We start from the raw sequence: 6,797 nt of genomic DNA, 5'->3' as shown, positions 1-6,797 counted from the left end.
CTCATGGCTGCAGCGCTCGAAAAGTTTGATTAAAAAAAAAAAAGAAAAAAAAAGAAAGAAAAAAAATCAGCCTATTACAATTTTTTTTAAATGACTGAACTATTATAAATCCACAAGCAATAGTTCAGACACAGTGCTTCTGAAGTGTTTCACCCTCCCCGCCAGGTGCAAGCTGCATCAAAGAGAGGGTGGACTTCCCCACCTCTGCTCAGGTATCAGGAGAAAGATGGGCCATTACTGCTGAGTGCCAGTGGCAACTGGAACAGGCATCCCAAGGGGGTTGGCAGCAGCAATCACTGGTGAGCCTGCCAGAGGTGCGAGGGGTGAGGGGGTTGGCACTGAAGAAATCCCTGACATCATGTTGGCGCTACTGACAGGTGTACTGCCCCCTGGCATGCTAGATGAACCCATTCGAGCCTGGTCCTTCACAACAGTGTAGAAATAAGGATGCTCCATGGCTTCTCTTGCAGTGAGCCGTGACTGGTGATCATATCGCAGCAGCTTATCCAGGAAATCCAAGGCTTCTGCGCTGACAAGGTGTTGGTTTTCACTGTGAACAAAGCGTTCCCATCGCTTACGAGAGTGTCTGCCCAAGATATCGTTGAAACGGGGATCTAATTCAATGTTATATTTGTCAATATAGTCATATAAGTCTTCTGTTCCCAGAACCTTGGCTCTCCTCACCAACTGATCATAATTGTCATGTCCATGGAAAAACGGCTCCTTCCGGAAGATCATACTTGCCAGCATACAACCCAAACTCCACGTATCCAAACTATAATCATACATCTGATAGTCTACAAGTAGCTCAGGGCCTTTGAAGTATCGAGAAGCAACTCAGACATTATATTCTTAACCAGGATGGTAAAAGTCGCCAGACCCCAGTCTATTAGCCGCAGCTTTCTGTGCTCATGATCAATCATGACATTATGGGGCTTCACATCTCTGTGCATAATTCCCATGCTATGACAATAATCCAGGGCCTTCAGAATCTCATACATGTAAAATCGAATATCATAGTCTGTTAACGTCTGGTACAATTGCTTGAAGTCTGTGTTTTTTACATGTTCAAAAACCAAGGTGGGGTTTCGTGACACAGGATCTTTTTTTTTTAAATATTTATTTATTTATTTATGTGTGTGTGTGTGTGTGTGTGTGTGTGTGTGTGTGTGGCCAGCTCAGCCCACCAGAGGGCAGGGCTGGCTGGCATGTGGTGCTGGGGGATTGAACCGCGGGCCCTGTGCTTTGCTAAGCTTGTTCTAAGTAGGTGCTTTAGACCACTGAGCCATCTCACCAGCCCACACAGGATCTTTTACAATGTCTGCCAACGTGATGATATTGGGTCCTCCTCTCAAATTCTCCAAAATCTTTATTTCATGCTTAATTTTCTTCTTTTTTACTGGCTTGAGAATTTTAACAACCACCTTTTCATTATTTGTGATATTGATGGCTTCAAATACTTCACTATATTTACCCCTGCCTAGTTTTCAAACCAGTTGGTAGTCATCTTGAGTTCCCCATTCCACCACATGTGACTCGTAATCCCAGTACTCTCCGGGTCTGTGCGTTTTAACATCTGTGTAAACTATGGCCCTGCTTGGCACGGTCCCGATATGTCAGACAGGTTGGCGGACAAAGTTGAAGTTGATGTTTGAAGATCTGTCAAACACTATGTTCAGAGCCAGCTGGGGATAAGACTTTCTTTCAGACCTGTTTCTTTCAAACTGTGATGGAAGCGGCAGCGGCCATAGCCGCTCTCCCGTCTCCTCACACACACAATATGGCGGCGGCAGAGGAGGAGACACACGCCTCTGCTGCCAGGTGCAGGGACCAGAGCGAGGCTCCAGACATGATATCTTGTCTAAACAATATTAGTACAAACTTTTATTCTCAGTGAAGAGAAAGTAGCTGTATGTCTATCCTAATTCTCTTTTGTATACATATATATTTAAAAATTTTTCTTTCACAGAGAGCAAATTGGTCAAGCAATGGCTGTGACTCATCCATATGGCTGACACTGACAGAGGATCTACAAACTGAGGTACAGGGTTTCAGGTTAAATCCTGAAGAGATTTGACTGACGTTGTCAGATACAAAAGTGACATTTCTTGTTATATAGGTCTTTCTCTTAGTCTTAACCATCCAGCAGAAAAGTATGAAAACGAAGTATAAAAAGTAAAGCCATATTAATATGCTGAGCTGTAAAATGCTCAAGTCAACAACTTCAGACATTGACAGTCTTATGGAAAATCCACTACTATTATGGACTACTGGACTATATTGGGATATTTTGCTGAATTCATGAACCGACGGTATTTAAATGACAATGGAATGCCCTTCTCTGACAAAACTAACCAAAAAGGGGGATACAAATGAGCAACCATTTTGTATCTGTGTACTCAAAATATTTAGGATGGATACATGACTCCATTCTTTTAATTCAATGAATAGAGAGTTTGTTCTAATAGTGTTTGAGACAGGATATCAGGTCTGCATCTTGCACAACGAATAACCACTAAGACAACAATATGCAACGTATGAATTATTGAAAATGTACTAGTAATTGGTTGTGAAACTGTCTCATTGCTATTTGTTTCTCAATAAAAATATTAAAAAAGATTTTTTCCTTCCCCTCTTTTTTGTTCACAACAAAACTGTCTTTTACTTACACTTTTGTGAAATTAGAAATGCACAACACTAAGTTGCTTAGCAACTGATAGCAAACCTTAACCAGACAGGATATTCATCTCAAGAGTGAGGTAATTTGTTTGCTTCAGGCACTGGTTCAGGTCCCTCCTACATTTATTTGATCAATTGCCTAGCTTTGTGGCTCCCAACATATCCCCTTTTCCCATTTTGTTTTTTCAGAAGTGGGTTTTCCACTGCAGTTAGAGCAGCTATATTTGGAGAAGTCTTTAATAAAGGACCCTTTCATACTTGATGCCAGTCCAAAGATTGTAGGTACTTCAATTCAGCAAAATAACCCAATATAGTCTAATAGTCCATAACAGTAGTGGGTTATCTGCAGAACTGGATATTGTCAGAAGTTGTTGACTTGAGCCTTTTATAGCTCAATATATTAATATGGCATTACTTCTTATACCTTGTGGTTATACTTTTCTGCTGGATGGTTAAGACCAAGATAAAGTAAGACCTATATAACTAAAAATGTAAATTTATATTGACAAGTTCAGTCAAATCCCCTCAGGATTTACACTGGAACCATGTACAGCACCTTGTAGATCTTTTGTCAGCGTCAGCCATCTGGATGAGTCAAGGCCATTGCTTGACCAATTTGCTCTTTGTGAAAGCCTAAGGGAATTTTTTCTCTCTAGGTGACTCCCCTTAGGCACACTATGCATCACTGATAACTTTCCTCTGTGGCCCCATAATCTCCTTGATCACAGAATTTTGGAAACCACTGAGTTATAGGATGTCACAGCACAGGTTCTCTTATGTCCTAAGTCTTCACTGACCTTTGGCTAAGGCCAAAATATTGGTTATCCTTGTAGCCCCTCTATTTGTCTTAATTTTTGGTCTGCAAATTTTTGTTATTAAACATCCAGAAGAGAAGCTTAATGATATTATTACCCTGTAAAAGAGGCAGTTGAGCTTAACATCACTATCTGTCTGAATATAAAACTCCTTAGACATAAAATGGAACTGCTATTTTCCAGCAACTATGGATATTCTAAAATTTAAATCTCTATATAATGTGAAAAAATAATTACACATTTTTTACACAGAAATTTAGAAATCAAACCATATACAACATTGTAGCAGGACAATCCTTTTTTTTTTTTTTTTTTTTTTTTCCGGAACTGGGGATTGAACTCAGGCCCTTGCGCTTGCCAGGGGAGCACTTATTCTTTTTTTTTTGGTGGTACCAGGGATTGAACTCAGGACCTTGTGCTTGCCAGGCAAGCACTTATTCCACTGAGCTATCTCCCGGCCAGGAGCACTTATTCTTATTCTACTAAACCATCTCCACGGCCCCTAGCAGAACAATTCTACGACATTTTTTTTCTTGTCTCTTGGTTTCTTTTATTATCTTAAAAATATAAGTGTTTTAAAGAGAGTATAGCAATAATTGGTATGACATTAGAAACAGTATGCATTTAGATGACCAAAATGACATGTGTTTCAAGCATGGTTTTAGTATTACACTTTGTTATCCTCAGTGTAGTTGCTTAGTTCACAGATATCAGGATATGGAGTTAGTCAGGGTGAGAATTCTACGCATTAACTGCTGTTTTCTGAAACCTGATGGAGGGGCCGGTCGAATAGCTCTGTGGATTAAAGTGCCTGCAAGTAGGTGTAGCAGCCAAGGGTTTGATCCCAGGGCCTGTAGCACTGCCCTGCCCGCTGGGGGGCACTGAGAGGGCAATTGAGACTGGGTATGGTGGCACGGGCCTGTAATCCCAGCACTTGGGAAGCTGTAAACAGGAGAATCACTATGAGTCTGATCTAGTGAGACCCTGAACACCCTGTAGACCCTTCCCTAAAATACAAAAAAACCCAAACCAAAACAAAACAAAAAACCAAACAAAAAAACTGATGGAAATTTTTAGGATCATTGCCTTAACTATCTTTTTAAAATAGATGTATGGTTTTGCCCCCACCATGTTTCCAAACTTTTCTCTTTTCTTTCTCTTCATTGTTTAAACCTTCTCACTTTCCATGTAACTGTGTTATACCTAGGGATTTTTTTTTTTTTTAATATATTTAGTACAGAGTCTATGAGGTCTCACTATGTAGACTGGATTTGTAGTGATCCTTCTGTTTTCATCCTCCTAAATGCTGGGATTATAGGTGTGCACCACCCAGTCTCAATGCTGTCTCAGCATGCCAGAGGGCGGGGCCAGCGAGGCATGCGGGGATGGAACTCTGGTCCCTGCATCTGCCTAAGCAGGTGCTTTAATCTGCAGAGCTATCTGGCAGGCCCTAGTTATACATTATTCATAGGAGAATATTTTTTAAAATGACTCTGAGAAATTAAAAATGTGAGTAAAAAATACAGTGAAAGAACTTGCAATGTTAAAGTTCAATTTCTGGAAACCGAAGTAATCTTAGTGATTAAGAGTATGAAAATGTAAAAAGAGACTGGAGTATTGCTAAGGCTATGTCGTGATGTTGCTTCAAAGCCTCATGTGCTCTTAGGTGGAAGTTTAGGGAGATGGCTGAATCCAGGCCATCTGATTGTGATGTTGGGATTTAGTTACTAAATCAGTCTACTGATTAGAATTAGCATAGTTCTAGGTGTGGAGATGGCCAGGCCCACCCAGTGCGAGTGATACCTCCTATGAGGGCAGGTATACCAGATAGAATATAGAGGGGCAGAAGGAAGGCGGGGTGCTGTCACTACTTTGCTGCTCTGTTGCTTTCCTCCTGCCACACAGTATTTTCTCCTCCCTGGTTTCTCCTCTCCTCTTGAATGCTACCCTGCCTTGAAGCCAGCTAACTGTGGACTGAAACTTGAAACCAACAGTAAGCCAAAATAAACCTTCCCGTCTTTAGCTTTGGGTGTTGGGTATTCTGTCTCCGTGTGAGAAAAGTAACTAAAACAGAAACATAAAGAACATGCACAAAAATATACTAGTAATGGAAAACTTTGTCTAACCTCTCTTAATCTTTGAGCAATACAGTAGATAAAAACTACCGGGGGATAAAAATAGAACGGATAAGATAACTTTAATTAATATGCGCTGCTTTATCTCTACAACAAACACACAATTCAGTTTCTTCTCATTTACTGCCTTTATAAATTTTGTCCATATACAGTACTAGATCACAAAATAAATCTTGCAGAAATCCAAAGTATAAAAAACACAGACCATATTCTCTGGTTGTAACAGAAAAGCTTGATAATATTATTTATGAGAGTGATTGCTAGGGAATATTCAACCCATTCAAAATTAAATGAGTTTTTCTTTTTTAAATGAGTTTTTCTTTGTAGATGTTTTTTTTTTTTTTTTTTTTTGGAGGCCCGAAATGCCTTTAGGGCATTTCTGGTTTGCTGTGACTATGTGGGTTCCAACCACACAAGCTTGAGTTTGAGGGCTTTGTTTAAGCAGGCACTTAAACAACTGAGCTACTGGGCAGGCCCCCTTTCTTTGTAAAATGCAAAGTTTTATGTACTTTTCATTAGTTAAAATAAATCAAATTAAAATAAATCAAATTTGTATTGACCACATATGTTGAGAAACAATACATAAATAATAAATAACATTAAAGTAAAAAAAGAGGGACTGGGGAGGGGGGATTGCTCTGTAGAATAAGCGCTTCCCTGCCAAGCTCAAGGGCCTGAGTTCAATCCTTGATTCCACCAAAAAAAAAAAAAAGTATAAAAGATATCATTAAAAATAAAAACAGAATAAACACTTAATCTAAAAAGTGCTCCTTGAAAATAAACCTTTTAAAATATTAAATCCACTGCATTATCATCTCAAAGAAGAGAGAGGAAATATAAATGCACAAAACTCAGGATAAAGGAGAATGAACAGTTGATGTGGGGAGAAGTGAAAGGAACCCTAAACAAGTACTTTACAATTCTGATAATAAATTTGAGAAACATGGAATGATTTTGAAATATATTTTCTTTAGTTCAAGTTTTATAAATCTATAGATTATTTGTTTCCCATAAGCTACCAGAATATTTTCATGAATTCAAGTTCCAAGGAGTGATGAAAAGCTAAATGTAAACTTGCTAATGAGAAATGGATCATTCTAATTGTCCAATGCAGTAAGTGATTAATTAGCCCTTGCTATGATTTAGATCTTAAATGTCCACAAATGCC

The 6,797-nt window shown here is 39.1% G+C and overlaps 1 pseudogene; it reads right to left on the bottom strand.

The window, feature by feature from the left end:
- Positions 1 to 234: 234 nt before the first annotated feature.
- LOC101577786 lies at positions 235 to 1,613 on the bottom strand (annotated as a pseudogene).
- Between the last annotated feature and the right edge of the window lie 5,184 nt (positions 1,614 to 6,797).

This window comes from Octodon degus, unplaced genomic scaffold (genome assembly GCF_000260255.1).
Source record: "Octodon degus isolate 3935 unplaced genomic scaffold, OctDeg1.0 scaffold00017, whole genome shotgun sequence".
Lineage (NCBI taxonomy): Eukaryota > Metazoa > Chordata > Mammalia > Rodentia > Octodontidae > Octodon > Octodon degus.
This window is presented reverse-complemented; position numbering and strand designations above follow the sequence as displayed.